This window comes from Caretta caretta, chromosome 25, assembly GCF_965140235.1.
Source record: "Caretta caretta isolate rCarCar2 chromosome 25, rCarCar1.hap1, whole genome shotgun sequence".
Classification (NCBI taxonomy): Eukaryota; Metazoa; Chordata; order Testudines; family Cheloniidae; genus Caretta; species Caretta caretta.
In genome coordinates, this window is record NC_134230.1 from 12,513,105 (window position 1) to 12,532,919 (window position 19,815).

The following is a 19,815-nucleotide window of genomic DNA, read 5'->3' on the forward strand; positions in this document are numbered from 1 at the left end:
TGACATCCTTCTTTAAGGGTGTCCATAAGAGAACAGAGAACTTGGGGAGGGAAGGGGCTAAAAACAGTAAGAACTGTATTTCAGCAGTTGAGACTTTTTGTAATGAATGCACAGGATTGAAGTTGAGACACATAAACAGTGATAGTGAAACATGAGCACTGCTGAAACACTTCAGTACTGAAACACTGCAGTCCTCACATTTTGCTGTGGGGCAGAAGGCATCTGTTACCTTAAGCTTCTATGGTTGAATATGTAAGATATTCTCAAACTCTGGAGGCAGGTGAGGGAGTTACTACTTCCTGGCTGATTCTTAAATCAGCATATTAAGTATTTTTTGGAGGTGTTTATGCATCGCCTGGTTAGAACTAACTTTCTATGAAAATGATCAGTAAATAGGGGTGAAATGGGGGAGTCAGGGAAGATGGAATTGAATAGCTTACAAAAAGTCTGTATATTTGGTTTCCACAGGCCTCCTTCTGTTTAAAAGTATAACCAGAGAGACTTGGCGACCCAAAAGAGTGATTTGCTGGGCATCTTGATGTGACTAATAAATATTGACATTTGCATACAAATTCAAGCTTAAATGTCACAGTAAAGCTCTTGTCACTGTGCCCTGGCACTGGCAGACAAGATCTTCCCATCTCTCAACAATATGAGTCCCCAGTGATGCCACTTATCTCCAGGCTCATCAAGCCTGCGGGTGTATGAGAGTTACCAGGAGGAAGGAGCCTGTAATGAATAAATATGGTGGTCCTTTACAAAGCAGAGGGAATGGGGAGGAGGGGCTGGTCTATGACACATTCAGCCATTGTCTTGGTGCAAATCTTTAATATCTGCCATTGGGTGATGCAAACTATTTTTCTGGCTCACCTGGCTTCACAGTTTCTCTTATTCAGGCAGAGGTGAAAGGACTTACAGGAGCAGTTATGCACTCTGTGATAAACTAGTGTGACTTGAGGAGAAGTGGATCTCTGGGCTCTGAATAAAATGTGACAAACTTTCATTTTAGATACCATCAAATTGTCTTTGTCTTTGTAAGCAGCACATCCAAAATCATCTTTATTTGGTCCATGGTCTCCACTAGGTGGTGCCAGAGTTGCATCAGAAATTTTTACTGTCCTTTAACCACAGCACTGAATATGAGGAAAGGTAAAGCGGAAGGTCTTGGTTCTGGTAGTCTAAAGCCACACCTGAGTGTATAGATGTAAGTTGCTGTAAAATGTGTGCTCTAAAACGCTATATGCAGAACCCATATTTAATAAAAACAGGGTTTGCATTGGGGACATATGGTTTTAATGATACCTAGTCACTCTGTTACACATTTGTGCATAGTCGGCCCCTTTTCCTTAGTTTTTTGAGTTTTTCATTCTGTACCCAGAAGAGGAGTGTTGCCTTCAGAAAACAGGAATGAGACCCGTTTTATCTCTGAGAGAAACATAAGCCCAGCACCAGAATAGTAGCTGCTGTTTTGTATACAAAGACCCTACGCAGCAGCATTTGGATTTTGTGGGAGAAGGTTTAAGAATAGAATATAGAGAAAAGCCATTTTTAACTGGCACTCTATGTGTATGAGGCCTGACTTGAAATGTTGCCCTTCTACCCTGCATTTTTCCAGTTTCACAAATTCTTCTTGGAGTAATACAAGTAACAAGCAGTGATGCGTATCAGAAGGACAACCAGCTCTTCCTGTAAAGCTGTTGTGGCTTCCGTCAAGACCAGTTCTGCATTAAACAGTGGGATTCCCACAAGCTAGCCCCTGTTTCTGTGGGAGATGTGGAGCTTGTAGCTAAAGATGACTGTGTGTGTGTTGCACAGTTATCTGAAGGAGGCAAAACAGAGAGAACTGAAAGCTCAACCTGTGTAGTAGAGCCAGCAGCTGCTAAAGTGCTTAGAGGGTTTAATCTGCTTTTGTTTCTCTCATCTTGCTCAGGAGTTGAGGGTGGGAGCAGGTAAAGCAAGAGGACACCTGCAAAAACTGCGTCCCAGTTCCTAGTGGAGAAGTAAAGAGGAAACGCAGATGTTGGAGAGAGCAACCACCAGACATTTGTGTGTGGGGTGGGGAAGAGAAATGATAAAACCTGCCTTTAAAGGGACTTACGAGATTTTGCGTGTGTGTGTGTGTTTTTTGGTTTTGCCCATTAAAATCACAGGAGAGTACTCTGCAACTGGTGGAGAGCTGATTGTGCCATGTTTAGCGATGGAGCATGGATAAGGTTTTAGATTAACCCAGCCATTCAGTGGCTGGGCAGGTTTTGTATTGTAACCAGTTACATAAAGTAAATATTATGAAAAATAAGTATGTTGAGGTCAGGTCATGGGTTGGGCAAAACATTTTTCCGTTGGGCTGAGCTTGTTATATAGATGAGTCTCTAACACAAAGATAATGTGTTGTGACAAGATGCCATTGCTGGTTTGGGAGGACTTCCGCTGTTCCCTTAAGCACAAGGCTAGAGCATGTCACTCGCCCAAGTCTTTTCCTCTTTGTTCTTCACTCTGACAGCTCCAATTAATGATTTCTGAAGCTCTTCTGTGAAAGCACGTTGTCTGATAGAGTCTGGAGTTTGCAAACTGCTCAGAGCAGACCTGAGAACTTTCAGGCATGCTAGCCAATTCTCATCTCCCAGCTATGGTTGCAGTGCTGCTACAAATCAGTCGGAGGAGCTCCTGAACTTCAGAGCAGAGACTCCTGCACAGCAGGCTGGCCTCAGAGATATCTGTAATGATGGTTCTGTTTTTCTGGCCGCACCTCTGTGGAAATTTCCCAGCTTCCTTCATCCTTTTTATAGACTATTCGACCCTGGTAGTGATCATCTTAGAGGCACCTCGGGGAATAGCAGGAGTGCAGAAAGTTACAAACTCTACCAGTTTGGCGCTGTGCTCTGCAATAATAGAGGGAGGGCTATTGTTAGGTTGTCAGCTAAAGATGTTTCTACACTGAAACTGAATGATCCTTTCTATATTGGTAGTCTTCCACCTGCTTGAAATAGTCCATCCAATAAATAAATATTCCCCCTCTCTATATCAATATTTTTCTTATCCATGTCATTTTTTTTAGGTTTCTTTAGTTTAATCCAGAGTGAGGCTGTCAGGTCTCTAGTGAATAGTCCTGCTTTGCAATGGAGGGGATCTTGCCTAGCCTAAGAGGCTGCTTCTCCTCCTCCTGCCAGGAAGGGGGCAGAAATCGGGCTGACTGAGGTTGCCTCCCAGACTCTGGCCCTGGTGGTTCTGCTGGAATTATCCCCCTCCAAAGTTTTACTTTTCAGGGGACTTGGTAAAGGGAAGAAACCCTTCAACTCTCCTCAGGGAGGGTGAGGAAAATTTGGACTGTGGAAAGTCACCTCCGGACTCTTTCCAGTGAAGATAAAGTGAAAATGCTAAGTTTCAGAGTAACAGCCGTGTTAGTCTGTATTCGCAAAAAGAAAAGGAGGACTTGTGGCACCTTAGAGACTAACCAATTTATTTGAGCATAAGCTTTCGTCAGCTACAGCTGTAGCTCACGAAAGCTTATGCTCAAATAAATTGGTTAGTCTCTAAGGTGCCACAAGTCCTCCTTTTCTTTTTGAAAATAAGGGTCTCACAGGAGAGGGAGGTATGTGATATGATATGGGAGAGAGATTTTGTGTGGATGAGTCTCAGAGGGGAGTGTGCCCAGAAGAAGTCACTGTGGCGTAGCCTCTCCATTCCTGTCCCCAGAGATTCTGGGGTAAGTCAGCCTCCCACAAAGCATGGATTGTGTATGTTGGAAGGGGAGTTACAATGAATGTTTGCATTTCAGTGGATAAAGATGACTTCTTAGTACCCTGAGTATAAGCTGTTTGGTTGTACAGCTGCTTGTTTTGTGTGTGTGTGTGTGTGTGTGTGTGTATCTATTTCATTGCATAGAAGCCCTGGTGCCAACACCTCCTTGTGTTACTTCACTTTGATAGACTGAGCAGAACAAACTGTCGCAAGATCAGTTCCTCCTTCAGTCTTGTTTCCAAGGGAAGCGGATGAGAAATGTTCAGAGTAAAGTGAAGTGTGCAGACAGTGGAGGGTCATCCAGTGATGAGAGAGAGAGAGAGAGAGAAGGCGTCAAGAAGGGCAGCTTTCTCTCCGCTTCCAAACTCTCACTAAACAATTCCCTGGGTTCCTCAGCTTCTAGATCAGGGGTAGTCAATTATTTTTTGTCAAGATCCAAATTTCTTGGTTAAGGTATAATCAAGGATAGACTCCAGAGAACATAATAATACAACAATGATGATGATGATGACTAAATAAAAAGATTTGGGGGTACATTCAAAAGTGTCTGGCGGTCCAGATTTGACCCACAGTCCACCTATTGACTTACCCCTCTTCTAGGTCATCATAACACACACACCCTGGGAGAAAAGGCGGGTAACAGTGTCTGTCCTCAGCTGGTGCTGTTCCTGCTGTAGAGAGAAACCCAAAGGGGGCAGTGTGTTTTGCTTGCCTCTTATCAGAGAAGCTTGATCATGTCTCCTTTGATGCCCCCAATGTTCAGATTCATCTGTAGCATGTTGTGATGACCATGTGGCTGTCTCAAGCCCAGCAGAGGCCATTCTTTGAGGTGTGAGGTAGGAAGGGGTCACCTGGCTTCAAACACACATTTCAGGAAACTTTGAGCTGTTGAGTAATTTCATTTTAAGTTTCACAGTCATGGAGCTGCCAGATTGAGTCTCTTGTTTGCATGTCTCTCCCTAATTGTAATATACTGTTCCTCTTACATTAGTAGCTTAATTACAACCTTTTCATAGTCTGTCTTCATTTTCTAAAGTTTGAATTTATTCCAGTTTACAGCCTGTATTAAACCTCTTGTGGTAGGAGTTTTTACTGTATCAATTATACGTATTATGTATAATTACCTTATATACCCATATGTGGAGCTTTAAAATGCAGCAAATTGTCAAATGATGTTAACAGGAGACTTGACTTTATAATGACAAAAGCAACTAAATTGAATGCCAAGACCAATGCTCTCTGCTCATCACGCTCTGTTGAGGGATGTCTTTTGTCTCAGCCGTTGTGAACTCAAAAGTTTGTGTTGAAGAGTGACAATAGCAATGCTACAAGGTGCCATATACTGAGTTTATATAAGCTCTCCTATATCCTTTGTTGAAGCTTGGTCACTATATCCACTCAAAGCTGCAGTAGCAGTCATGCACATTTAAGGTACCTGAATCAGCTCTTGAGGGGATAACACTGCTTTGCACTGTCTGTTGCCATCTGAAGATTTCCAAGTGCTTTCCAGACATTGCCTCGAAACAGCCTTCTGAAATAGGTGAGTGTTAATATGTACCCATTTTACAGAGCAAGTTAGTAGCAAAACTGCTATTGTTGGTTCCCTTTATGCAGCTTGTTTAGTCTGCTGAGATACAGTTAGAGAATTAATTCCTCACTTAGAGGGTGTGGTTAATTACAGTCGAACAATTTTGAATTGTGTTCTGGGCTTTAGAAAAGCTGGCCATTGAGGTTAAAGCTAATATAGTCGTTAATCTACCCTTGCCCTGAAGTGCACATATAATGAGTTACATTTGAAATATGTCCCTGCCCTAGTATGAAGAATTCTTCAGTACCTAAACAAGTCCTTAAATTGTGAATGAGTTTGATACTGTGGGTTTAGTTGGTTATGTACATGAGACAGTAAGTCTCATGCTATTAGGCAGCCTCAGATCTGTGGTGTGGAGCCCACTGTTTGTGATAAGGGTGTGTCTTAGATGTTCTGAGAGCACCACCACGTATGAATAGTTGCACTATTTGATCTTTTCCTTTCTTCCAAACACCAGTGGAATAACATTCTTTAAAACTTTCTCTCCAAAAACACAGCTTGAGTCAAAGCAATGGGGGAGGACGCTTCCCTGCATAGGATAAATCTCTGTCCACAATGGTCAGGAAAACAGTATGAGAAACGTGCTTGCCTCAGCCATGTTTAGGCAAGGCTGGTTCTAACTAGCCTGTTTTTGATCCCAGCGTTGTTAGGGCCTGAATCCCCATATTTTTCAGTGGAGATGAAGTGGGAAGGTACAGTTGACAAATGTTTGATTCTGTGCTAAGATATTATTTATCTGGAAATGGAATGTATTTGAGAACCCTCCTTCCTTCTTTCCTGACCAGTTACATATACTGTAGCAGCTGCAAATGGAAAAGAGCTGATAGTTTTACTGCAGATTTTTTTTTTCATTATTGTCTCAGGGTGCATTGCAGCTGTCTTTGCCGGAACCCTTGCCCTCCCTGTCCTCCAGGATAGAAAATGTTAATCCCTCGGGAGTGATCTTGGATAAAGAAAATGACCTGCCTAATGCTGTTGTGAAGCTCAGCTATGCCAGCTTCTTTTCTTCCCTGTTCTAAATGCACAGGCAGGACATTTTATCCTTGCTTATCCCCATTTCCCCTATGTGATGATCTTTACCCCCCATCCACTTTAACACACCCTCACATATGTTGCCATTTGCTTTGAGCTTGGTGCAGTCTCATTTAAGACTGCTGGGTTTAGTGTTTGGTACTGAATTGTCTGGCAACAGGGGAGAGTTGGGAGGGGTATTTGTCCCTTACCCCATTATTGCCTTCTGATTATTACTCTCTCAAGGGGGCCATAGCACAAGGATGTTCAAATGTTAAATCAATCATTTGTGATGATCAGACTTGATTAGTGGGATCCCTTTAACCCCGTACACTCTGGAGAGCATGCAAGTCTCTTAAGGGTAAATTAGCTGAAAGCTTGAATGTGCCTGTTGACCTTTAGGAAACTGAGAACACTTTAAACACGTTGCACGGAGAATGTTTTCCTTTGATTCAGCTTCATGTAGATATTTCTCTACTGTGTTTATATTCTTCACTCTTTGCTTTGGGAGATTTTCACAAGAGAAAATATTTTTTTTCCCCACTGACACCTTCAGCAGCCTCACACAGGAAGCATGTAGGGCTGGCTTGTTTTAGTATTTGTGCACTGCGCACTTGCATTGTTTGCATGTTCCATTCTGGCAGGAGAGATTTATAGGTGTGGGGAAGTAGGGGGAAGGCCATTCAGGCAGCGACAGGAAATTTGTGAGCTGCAGGGAGCCATCCAGCCACCGTTCCTCCATGTAATCTGTTTTATGGTTCTGCAGTTTTGGATGGAGGGAGGATAGAATTTATGGTGGTGATTGATTTATGGATTAGCCAAAGCACCATTTGCGCTTGGGGTGATTTGCCAAAGCAAGGCTCTTTTCAGTTGATTGGGGGGGACGGGGGAAGGGTTGGGTAATGCATATTCCTTTTATTTCTTTCAATGGAGGATATTAAGAGACAGAGCAACTTCTCCCTCTCCTCCTGCCCCCCCCCCTTGCAGTCACCCAACTGTGTTTGGTTGAAGCTTCTCTGGAATGGGGATTCTGCATTAAGAATCTGTTCGTGCGTGTTGATCACTCTGGGATTCATGAAAGGAATGATGTATTGAGATGCAGAGTTGCATCCCCCTGTAATTCAGTGATAGATGGGAGGAATGCAGCAGAGAGTTATTAATACGGGCTTTCAGGCTTCATATACCGCAGTCATTAGTTAATCAATACAAACCACACCATAGTGCTAATATTCAAACAGACCTTCTTGCAGGCTCCCACATGATTTCTGAGCAGACACAGTTTGGCCTGCAGGTGGTGCTGTGGTGAAGGACACAGTAATCATGTGAAGCAGGAGCAGCACTGCGTTTACGGTTTGTTCTTAGGACCCAGAGAATTGGTGTATAATAGGGAGGTTGAAGATTGGATGAGTTGAATGGTTTTAATGCCATTAGGGAATCAAAGAGTTACCTATGAGGAATTGTTATTCAGCTCCTGAACTGTCACCCTTGTTTCTTTCCCCAGAGCAGGAGTCAACAGTTGAAACGATGGGAAATTCTCTTTACGCAGATAAACGTTTAAATGATTGTGTTACGTTGCTGTGGACATTTTGGAAACTGATAATTGTCCCAACAAGTACTGTGCATTAGGACCCAGGTGGTGCCCCCCCATGTGTTCTTGGGGCAAAACCTTCAGAGAGACTCTCCAGCCAGTAGGAGCAGCCAAAGCAGAGAGTGTTGCCCTGCAGGGGAGGATGTAAAAGGGGGCCCTGCCGGGCCACCCCTCCCCCAACATCCCTAGAACGGTGCAGGGGAGATCTCGCCACACACTGTGCGCAGGTGGTGCCTCCCTTCCCCCACAATGTAGCCTTGAGGAAACCTCGCAGAGAGGAATCAACCAGAGGTTCCAGCTTTTTCAGAGCAACTGTAGAAGGAGCCAAACCAGGGGCCTTGGGACATTGAAAGAGTTACTTACAGTTTTGACTGGGCATCTTGTTCCCCAAGTTGATTGGCTGTTTGCTCTAACTCCTCTTCCTTCAGTTGCTTCACCTCAGCTTCATTCCACACCTGCCCTCTTACCCTCTGCTCTGTTCCCCTCCTCCCACTTCCCTTCAGTGTCCCCTCTCCCCTTGCTTTTCTTTTCATTTAGCTGATCATCTCATAACTACCCCCCCATCCTTCAAAAATAATGGAGCCAATACGACATTTCCTATCATCGCGTTGTTCATTTGTCTTGTTATACTCCTTTCCCTGATCCTGTACCTATCTTGTCTGTTTAGGTTGTAAGCTCTTCATGGCGAGGACTGTCTACTGACGTGTTTGTACAGTGCCTAGCACAGTGGGGCCCCTCCATTCTTGGTTAGTCCTAAGGCACTACTGTAATAAACTTAATTAATAATAATTAATGATTTAATTTCTTTTTCTACAGTGGTATGTCTCAATGCGTTCCTGTTCTGCTGGCTTAGTGTATAATGCATGAACTGCCTTCTCCCCCAGTACTAATAATTCATCACAGCTATATAGTCCCAGTCTGGATTGAGAAAGGCCCATCTCTGATGAGAGAGAAGGCTCTTGCTGAAACTCAGTCTTCTGTTTTGCAAGTGCCTGCTCAAAGCTCAAACCTGATTTGAAATGAAGATCTTTTGGCTTCATGTGGCAATGGCATGTGGGCTGGCTAAGACTGAAAGGACCCATCAATGGCACTGGAGGACTGTTTTAATTCATGGCTTCTTAATATCTGGGCATGAGTCAAGTTTTTCTCTTTACTCAGAAGAGGATATTGATCTAGGATGGCACAAGTGCAGTAAAGAGTAGTTTAAAATAGTGGAATTCCTGCAGTGTCTGATATTTATAGTGCTCTACACCAACAAAGTTCTATGTAAAATCGACCATTTAATTCTCCTCCTGTGTGAGGAAGATTATTAAAAATGTACTTCACTAGACGTGGGGGGTTGGGAGCCATAAAGGAACCTCTCATTGACCTGTATGTTGTTTGGAATACCTCTGTTTTACTCTTCAGTGCAGTGGGTCACTGGAGCAGGGATACTGACTCCAGACTGGAAGGTGCTATTGTCGTGTGAAAGGATAGTTTGTCACAGCAAAACCCTCTGATCTGTAAAGTTCCTGCTAGAATGGGCTGCTTCTCCTGTTCAGATTCATTTGAGATAGAGACAGAGGCTTCCAGATGAGGCCACCATTGCAAATGGACAGATTTGTTTTGTTCTGGTGCAGGCATTTATTCCATCTCCACTCCAGGAGCAACAAGGGGAGAGCATGCGTTTTTCAGTGCCCAGTGAAGGGGACAACTCTTGCAGGCCAGTTGGTACAGGATAAGAACATCTGTTAATGTAGTGCCAGGCACTTAGTGGTCTCCCCCCACAGTGCATGTGCATAATTCTGGTTAACATTAATAAGAGTTACATATGCTCATTAAGGGGGAAATAGATCTCTTAATCTTTCTAGACTTTCTGCCAATAAACATTGCACTGCTTCTCTCTGTGCTGCACTTCAGCTCTTCTACCCCATGAAATGGCTGTTGGAAGTATAGGATAGTGTTGTGGAGGGTTTTTTGGGTAGGTTTTATAGGCATTTTAAAGTGCCTTACTGGTAAGAAGGAGGCTTCAGTTAGTGCTGATAGGTTGTAAGGGTGAATCTGACCTTGTAGTCCTTAAAACTAGGACTTGGTCCAGAAGATAGAAGAGTTGGAAATACATGAAATGTGAGTGCACTGTTATCTAACACACTGAACTGCTGATAACACAGGTTGAGGTTTTTCATTTTCATCCATAAGAATTTATTAAATTTCCTGTTGTGGGACAATGGATGGAGGTCTCTGTGTTAACGTCTCCCTTAGATACGTGGCTTCATGCAGTGACTAAAGGGGCCAGCGTAGCCGGGAAGCTGTAGAAAGTGCACAGCGCAGGCAGCGCTCTTTGGCTCTCCCCTCACAGGGACTTCACCCTCAAGTTGTCCACCTCATCCAAATCACTCTGTCGTCTCAGATAGCAAGGGCTACGGGGTAGGATCTTGTGCATGTAGGATAGACAGGATTGTATAGCAGGGGTGGGCAAACTTTTTGGCCCGAGGGCCACATCAGGCTGCAAAACTGTATGGAGGGCCGGGTAGGGAAGCCTGGCCCCGCCCCCTATCCTCTCCCTCCCACTTCCCACCCCCGCCCCTAACCACCCCCTGGGACCCAACCCCCTATCTAACCCCCGCTCCCGTTCCCCGTCCCTTGCCTCCCTGAACCTCTGCCCCATCCAACCGCCCCCTGTCCCCTGACGGCCTCCCCCCCAACCTCCGCCCCATCCAGCTGCCCCCTGGGATCCCTTGCCCCTTATCCAACCGCCCAGCCCCCTTACCATGCTGCTCAGAGCAGCATGTCTGGCAGCTGAGCAACCGGGCCAGAGCTAGACACACTGCTGCTCTGCCCTGCAGGAGCGCGCAGCCCCACCGCCCAGAGAGCTGCCCGCGCAGTGGTGTGGCTGCAGGGGAGGAGCTGGGGCTAGTCTCCCTTGCTGGGAGCTCAGGGGCCAGGCAGGATGGTCCCGCGGGCCTGATGTGGCCCATGGGCTGTAGTTTGCCCACCTCTGTTGTATAGCCAGCCTAACAGTGAAAGAAGAGTTATTTTGGCATTTTCTTTTTTATCTGAGTTAACTTCTCGTAAGGAACAGTCAGCATGTTGCTGTATGAAATGTCATTTATGTTGCCAAGAGTTAGCAGGAGCACCAAGATGGTCTTCTATCCATTGTGAATAATGGAAGGATTTTAATTTCCCTGGCTGAGAAGGTCAGGCTTCTGCGGAGGAACATGTCATTCTCATAAAAATCTGTTCTGCAGAGCCATCTCTGCCATGATGCCTACAAGTAACCAGCTGGCTGATAATGGTGGTAGGACAGTTTATAATTTGTGTGTGTGATATAAACTAAACGTGGTGGTAAAGTTTTGCATTAGCTGGTTAATACCAATAACCACCTGACTATCTTTCTTTCTCTTTGTGTGTAGTTACTGCGCCTCTGACCTTTTTTGGGGTGAGCTTTATGGAGCATCATCTGTGCCTCTTTTTTTTAATTGATTGTACAGTGTCTGCTGGAAGCAGCCAATAAGGAATAATTGATTAACAGTTCATGGAAATATATGCTTCATAAATGAGTGCTGTAAACTGAGATGATGGAGAATGGCAGGGGAGATGAATATTATCTGTTGAAGTGTGTAGTAATTATCTTCCTGGTCAAATGGAAGATTAAGCCATTTCAGAATTTTTTTCCCCCAAAAAAACCTTTTTCCTTAGTAAAATACACCCTTCACACTCACTCGTTCACACACTGAATGCAGAACCTGAATGTAGGATTATTTCCTTCGCTGTGGACAGAGCTGCTTCTGTTGGTAACCTCCTTCTTGAGTTTTAATTGTCTATGGTTTCTGTCCTGTATGTGTTGTCATTAAGTTTACTGATGGTCATTCATTTTGAGCCCCCTTGTTTAAAGTAATACTTAAAAATTATATAGCAGTTTTGTTAGAGGCTTTCTTTAGTAAGTCACTGATGCAGAATCCAGAAGATAATTTTCTCATTGCTTAGCTGTCTTTTGGATGGGTTATATTTGGTGCTTACTAGCTGGCATGACCCATCTGGAAAACCCTGTGCACTGTACCCCTTCAAAAAAGAATAATTCTGCTTTTTGCAGTGTCGTTGCTGGGGATTAATACCTTCAGGTAATACTTTTTGCTGAGGATGGCATTAGGACTTCACCTGAGTAAGGAGGGAAATAGACTTCTAGGATGGAGGATGGCACAACTGATCAAGAGAGCTTTAAACTAGAAATTTGGGAGAAATGGTTGGGAGATGTCCAGGTAATCTTCACACCAGATTTTCTCTTTGAGAGGGAAGAAAACGAAGTAAGAAAGGGGAAAAAAAAGTAAGAAAGTAAGAAAGATTTGGTTTTGGTGAGCGTTGAGGACCTCATAGAAGAAATGGTTGTAGGGGACAACCTTGGTTCGAGCGATCAAAAGCTAATTCAATTCAAACTAAATGGAAGGATAAACAAAAATAGATCTGTGACTAAGGTTTTTGATTTCAAAAAGGCTAACTTTAAAAAATTAAGGAAATTAGTTAGGGAAGTGGATTAGACTGAAAAACTTGTGGATCTAAAGGCGGAGCAGGCCTGGAATTACTTCAAGACAAAGTTGCAGAAGCTATCAGAAGCCTGCATCCCAAGAACGGGGAAAAAATTCATAGGCAGGAGTTGTAGACCAAGCTGGATGAGCAAGCATCTCAGAGAGGTGATTAAGAAAAAGCAGAAAGCCTACAAAGAGTGGAAGATGGGAGGGATTAGCAAGGAAAGCTACCTTACTGAGGTCAGAACATGTAGGGATAAAGTGAGAGGCCAAAAGCCATGTAGAGTTGGACCTTGCAAAGGGAATTAAAAGCAATAGTAAAAGGTTCTATAGCCATATAAATAAGAAGAAAACAAAGAAAGAAGTGGGACCGCTAAACACTGAGGATGGAGTGGAGGTTAAGGATAATCTAGGCATGGCCCAATATCTAAACAAATACTTTGCCGCAGTCTTTAATGATGCTAATGAGGATCTTTGGGACAATGGTAGGACGACAAATGGGAATGAGGATATGGAGGTAGATATTACCACATCCGAGGTAGAAGCCAAACTCAAACAGCTTAATGGGACTAAATCGGGGGGCCCGGATAATCTTCGTCCAAGAATATTAAAGGAACTGGCACATGAAATTGCAGCCCATTAGCAATAATTTTTAATGAATCTGTAAACTCAGGGGTTGTACCGTATGGCTGGAGAATTGCTAACATAGTTCCTATTTTTTAAGAAAGGTAAAAAAAGCGATCCGGGTAACTACAGGCCTGTTAGTTTGACATCTGTAGTATGCACGGTCTTGGAAAAAATTTTGAAAGAGAAAGTAGTTAAGGACATTGAGGTAAATGGTAATTGGGACAAAATACAACATAACTTTACAAAAGGTAGATCGTGTCAAACCAACCTGATCTCCTTCTTTGAGAAGGTAACAGATGTTTTAGACAAAGGGAATGCAGTGGTTCTAATTTACCTCGATTTCAGTAAGGCATTTGATATGGTTCCACATGAAGAATTATTAGCTAAATTGGAAAAGATGGGAATTAATATGAAAATTGAAAGGTGGATAAGGAACTGGTTAAAGGGGAGACTACAGCAGGTCACACTGAAAGGTGAACTGTCAGGCTGGAAGGAGGTTACTATTGGAGTTCCTCAGGGATCAGTTTTGGGACCAATCTTATTTAATCTTTTTATTACTGACCTTGGCACAAAAAGCGGGAATGTGCTAACAAAGTTTGCGGATGACACAAAGGTGGGAGGTATTGCCAATACAGAGAAGGACCGGGATATCATACAGGAACATATGGAGTTTGTAAACTGGAGTAGTAGTAATAGGATGAAATTTAACAGTGAAAAGTGCAAGGACATGCATTTAGGGATTAATAAGAAGAATTTCTGTTATAAACTGGTTTCAGAGTAGCAGCCGTGTAACGCATCACTTGGAAGTAACAGAGCAGGAGAAGGACCTTGGAGTATTGGTTGATCATGGGATGACTATGAGCTGCTAATGTGATATGGCCGTGAAAAAAGCTAATGCGGTCTGGGATGCATCAGGAGTATTTCCAGTAGAGATAAGGAAGTGTTAGTACCGTTATACATGGCACTGGTGAGACCTCATCTGGAATATTGTGTGCAGTTCTGGTCTCCCATGTTTAAAAAGGATAAATTCAAACTGGAACAGGTACAGAGAAGGGCTACTAGGATGATCCGAGGAATGGAAAACGTGTCTTACGAAAGGAGACTCAAAGAGCTTGGCTTGTTTAGCCTAACCAAAAGAAGGCTGAGAGGAGATACGATTGCTATCTATAAATATATCGGAGGGATAAATACCACGGAGGGAGAAGAATTATTTAAGCTCAGTGCCAGTGTGGACACAAGAACAAATGGATATAAACTGGCCATCAGGAAGTTTAGACTTGAAATTAGACAAAGGTTTCTAACCATCGGAGGAGTGAAATTCTGGAACAGCCTTCCAAGGGACACAATGTGGGCAAAAGACATATCTGGCTTCAAGACTAAGCTCGATAAGTTTATGGAGGAGACGATATGATGGGATAGCCTAATTTTGGCAATTAATTGGTCTTCGACTATTAGCGGTAGATATGCCCAATGGCCTGTGATGGGATGTTAGATGGGGTGGGATCTGAGTTACTACAGAGAATTCTTTCCTGGGTGTCTGGCTGGTGAGTCTTGCCTACATGCTCAGGGTTTAGCTGATCGCCATATTTGGGGTTGGGAAGGAATTTTCCTGCAGGGCAGATTGGCAGAGGCCCTGGGGGTTTTTTGCCTTCTTCTGCAGCTTGGGGCACGGGTCACTTGCTGGAGGATTCTCTGCACCTTGAAGTCTTTAAACCACGATTGGAGGACTTCAGTAGCTCAGACATAAGTTAGGGGTTTGTTACAGGAGTGGGTGAGTTAGATTCCATGGCCTGCGTTCTGCAGGAGGTCAGACTAGACGATCATAATGGTCCCTTCTGACCTTAGTCTATGATTCTGGGATTAAGAGTTTATCAGCAATGTGTGCTATGTATAGGTTGGGCTGGGACATTTTTAGCCCCACTGATAGAAGACTAGCTCCAGCCATACATTCAAAAGAACTTTAACAATTCAGCCCAGCATTGCTGGACAACAAATCAATAATTTGTCTATTACAAAAAAACTTAAATAAATACCAGCATATTACACTTTCACAAGTCTCAGTTTTGTGGAAAGGGTGAGAGGAGAAGTCAGACTGGTAGGTGGGGGTGGAGCATTTTGTATCTTGATTCTGATTCTTTGGAGAATAGAATTTCTGTCTGTCTTCATGTTAATGGTGTCACAGTGGAGTTGAGAATTGGGCAACTGTGCATACAGCATTGGTGACAATGGCCTTATGCACACTGATGGTTTCCTGAAAATGTCCCGTGGCTGCTCTAACACCTGTGAGACTCCAACAGTACCATCAATAATAAGAGGGCTCGTATAGACTGGCCACTGTGTTTTTATGTTGTCTAGACCCAGTGGCGGAGTAATGCCAGTCCAATTTTGGGGCCCCCTGTAGGAGTGCTGAAACCTGGGTAGACATGTGGGGGGCCACCGGCACCAGAACTGTAGTCTTTCCCCTGCGAGGCCCTGGCTAGGCCAGAAGCCAGAGCTGGGTAGTGGTAAGAGCCACCCAGGGAGCCCGGGCTGCTGTGGGGAGCTCTGGACCCTCCACCTGCCCAAGAGCAGCCCCTAGTCGAGTCCCGACCCTGTGGGTCACAGCACTGCCAGTGGGACCCAGGGGCAGGGGCTCTGTTCCAGGCTCCTGCCCTTCCCTGGGGCCTGCAGACATGCTCTGTGGGGAGAGGAGGCCCTGCCCTGGCCTGGGAGGTGCTGGGGAGCCCCGGGAAGGTCACAGGCAGCAAGGAGCCAGGCTAAGGTTGCCAGCTTTCTAATTGCACAGAGCCGAACACCCTTCTCCTGCCGCTACCCTTCCCATTCCCCGAGCTCTCCCCCACCACTCACTCCAGCCCCCCCCCCCCCCCCAGTCTCTCTCTCTCCCCCACCCTCACTCACTTTCACTGGGCTGGAGCCAGTGGGAGCTGTGGAGCAGGTGCTGGGCGCGGGGGCAGCCCAACGGAGCTTCTCCGATTGCTCCTGTGCCTAGGGGTTGCAGGGACACTCTGACCGCTTCCAGGAGCTGCATGGAGCCAGGGCAGGCAGGAAGCTTGCCTTAGCCCCGCTGCGCCGCTGACTGGACTTTCAACGGCAGGCACTGCTGCCTGGGCTCTGTGCCTAAGGCAACAGCCATGTATGACACTGCTCTTCCGGTCGCCTCTGTCCCGAGGCTTGCAGTTTGGGGGTGGGCGCAACATCCCCTGCCCCCCAAACTATGGCCATGCCGCTCCGCACCTGCCTGAAGGTGATCAGTTTTCAGCATAGGCCCTGACTTTTATTTTCCCTGGGGGTGCCACTCCTGCCCCTTCCCTGAAGCCCCGCCCATGCTCTGCCTCTTCTAGTCCCTGCTCCGCCCCTTCCCGGAGGCCCCCGCCACTCACTGCTCTGTGCCCTCCCCCAGCAGCCACACAGATGATCGGGGCGGGGGGGGCACCATACAGCTGATTGGCAGGGGCCCCCCCACAGTTGTGACTAGTGGGTGCTGGATACCCACTTTTTTTCCCCCACGGGTGCTCCAGCCCCAGAGCATCCACAGAGTCTGTGCCTATGGTTTTCAGTGATGGATACTTTATCTACCTCTTTCCTTCCTGAACAGACAAAACTTCCCCCTGGATATGATAAGATACAGCTGAGGAGAGCACAGGCAGGCAGAACTTGCGTGTCCTGAGGTGGGATTTCCTAATTCTAAATTACGGCACAGTATTAGCCCAATGTGGAGTTCACAAGGGTGCAAACTCCATTGGTGGGTGGTGGACTGAGTCGTCAGTAACCTATACCTTGAGGCCAGATTGTTTCCACTGTAAAGGCTTATTCAATGGCAATCTGAATCCTGCATCAGAATTACTGTTGGCTCCACCTCCAAACACCCCTCGTTGTCATGAAATCTGTGAAGTGGTTGATTTGGATGGTGTGACGAAGTGGGACTGTTCTTAATGTTTCCTCTGAATAGTGTGGGGGTGCCTCAGTTTCCCCTAGGCAGTTCTTAAGTATCTAGGGGGTGGGGTAAGGGTGTATGATCATTGCAGAGCCCTAGAGGGCAGGTGTGTGCAGGGGTCTGGACACAGAGAATGGCCGACACCCTGTTTCCTGGCAACTAATGGCCTGGGCCCTTCCCCCCCTGCAAGTTGAGAGCTAAAGGGTTGGAGAACAAAGGAATCAGGTGACCACCTGGCCCGGGAAAGGAACAAAGCCCAGAGGAGGAGGGGCTGGAGGGGGTTTTCAGTTTGGGGCTGGCTGGGACATGGAGTGAAGTGCAGACGTGGTTGTCTGGCTCACTGCCCCCCAAAATGGACCCAGCTGAGGGGTCCCGTTCTCTGCACCTGCAAGCTCTGTTTTAGACCATGTTCCTGTCGTCTAATAAACCTTCTGTTTTACTGGCTGGCTGAGAGTCACGTCTGACTGCGAAGTTGGGGTGCAGGACCCTCTGGCTTCCCCAGGAGCCCCGCCTGAGCGGACTCGCTGGGGGGAAGCGCACGGAGGGGCAGAGGATGCTGAATGCTCCGAGGTCAGACCCAGGAAGGTGGAAGCTGTGTGAGCTGTGTGTCCTGCAGACAGGCTGCTCCCAGAAAGGCGACTGCCCCAGAGTCCTGCCTGGCTTCATGGGGAGCAGTTCCAGAGCATCGCCCAGGGACTCCGTGACAGATGGCAAGAAGGTGGAACAAATTCTACTCTTAGACTGATGTAATTGGAAGTAACTTCTGTGACTATGGATGTAACAAAGCAGATTGTGGCCCATTGTCTTTGCATTTATAAAATGCCTTGTAAAATTATGGTACTGTTGAAGTGGAGATGAAAGCTCAAGTTTAATCTAGAGGGCCGGCTTTTGACAGTGTAGCTGCCTGTCACTGCAACCATAAGGTTCTTCCATTTGTTAAACAGAGTATAATAAGACAAAGGAGGACTTCATTTAGTTGCAGGCCAGAGAAATCAAAAGTACTCTTAAAAACATCTTAAATTTGTCTTGATGCTCTTCGGTCACATCACTTTTTCCACACAGGACACCGCTCTTGATTCACTTTCTGCACCTGTTCTATAGCAAGGCACCCTCTAATCTCGATTCCACCAATTATTATTGTAAATAAAGGAATTCATCTGGAATCGCAGACAAGTCCCGTTCTCTCCCCCCCCCCGTGCGCGCATGCTTAAGGCCTCACTCATTTTGGACCTCCATTGAACAGCTGGGGGTGGCTGTGAGCAAATACCATGTTAAAGAGGAAAAGGCTTCCTTCTTGTTCTGTGCTACTTTCTTATGTTTCATGGTGAATCATCAGGGAACATCTGATCTGTGTTCATGCTGCGCACATATTAATTTTATTAAGTCTGTGTGTGCAGCTTGCAGAGCAATTTGCAGAGAGCCTCACGATGACTGTGCAGCCTGTACTATATTCACTTGTCCTGATCTTCCTCCCATGATGGCCCCCAGAAGATTGTATTTGACCACCTGTCTGCAGAGCTTATTTTTCCTTTGCCTTTATAATGTGGGTTTATTTGGTGTCTGTAATCTTGTTCTGTCATTACTTATTTACTCTTTATTATGGCTTTCTGAGCAGATACTCCCTAGTCTGTGTTTATCTTGTGCACTTGTGTGTGTTTCAATAAAAATGTCATTATTTGAAATCATTGACACTGCTGGTTAAAGATACTAAATTCCATCATCTATTGTTCCATAAAATGATCCATTAAAGATAAAACGGCAGAGACTTGATAAGGTTCTTTCCTAGGAACAAGGAATTCTCTGATCCGTGTGAGATCTTATCTCCAGAGCAAGTGTGTGTTTTCATAATGTAAAAGATTCTCAACAGAAGGGGACAGACAAGGAGGGAGAGGTTTTCCTTTCCAGATGGTGATCCTCTGACATTAAAAGATAGTTGCTTAAAGCAGATGATTGTTCAGTGTCAGACCATTTCAGATATCGATGAGGAGAAGTAAGTGAATTTGGGTTCTGCCTTTGGTGACTGAATTTATTCCTTGGGTGGTGAAGGACACTGAATTAGTGGGGAAACCTGTAGCAATTGCAGTGTTTCTAATCCATCCTTATGTTTGCCTTAACTTGCAGAGCAAATGTTGACACTGATTGGACAACTATTGTAAATATTCCCCCATCCTTCCTTGTGAGGGCAAAAATAGTGTTTGCGCTTTGCGAGACCCACTCAGGTTAGCTTTTTTATTTTTATTTTTTTATTTTAAAATAAAGGTGACCAACAAAGGATTTTAAAAATATTAGGCTTGTGCTCTCCCTCCTCCTATCTCCCCCCCCACTTTCATTATGGATAAAGGCCAGAAAAGTGGATTTGTTTTTGTGAAGTTATCTTCTATTTATTCCTCCACTCTCCACCATTAAAAACAGGAGTGTGACATTTGGTTTTCATGGATTACTGGGGGGGAGGAAATCTGTGAACTTGGAGATATGAATCTTCAACAAAGACACCTGTTTCCCAGTATGTTAGGTAGTTGTAGGAGTTAAGAAAAACACACACTAAAAATCTGGCTGAAAGTTCCTTCTTCTCTCAGTTGTTTAAGGATTACCCTCCCACGCCAAGCTGGTAGAAATTCAAGATTTTCTGCTCTGAAAGACACTTTTGACTGAAGAACTAAGAAAACAACACCAGAGTCAATAGTGAAAGCTGAGCAATTGAGAAAATAAGGGATTTTTAGTTGTTTAAAACTTCAGATTCCAAGACCAGAAGGGACCATTGTGATCATCTGCTTTGATCTCCTGTATAACATGTGCCATTGAATTTCCCCAAAATAATTCCTAGAGC

At 45.0% G+C, this 19,815-nt stretch overlaps 1 protein-coding gene across 3 annotated transcripts in view; it reads left to right on the forward strand.

Moving 5' to 3' along the window:
* Window positions 1–19,815, forward strand: part of KDM4B (lysine demethylase 4B) — a 177,271-nt gene that overhangs the window by 42,502 nt on the left and 114,954 nt on the right. The gene's annotated exons all lie outside the window — the stretch shown is intronic.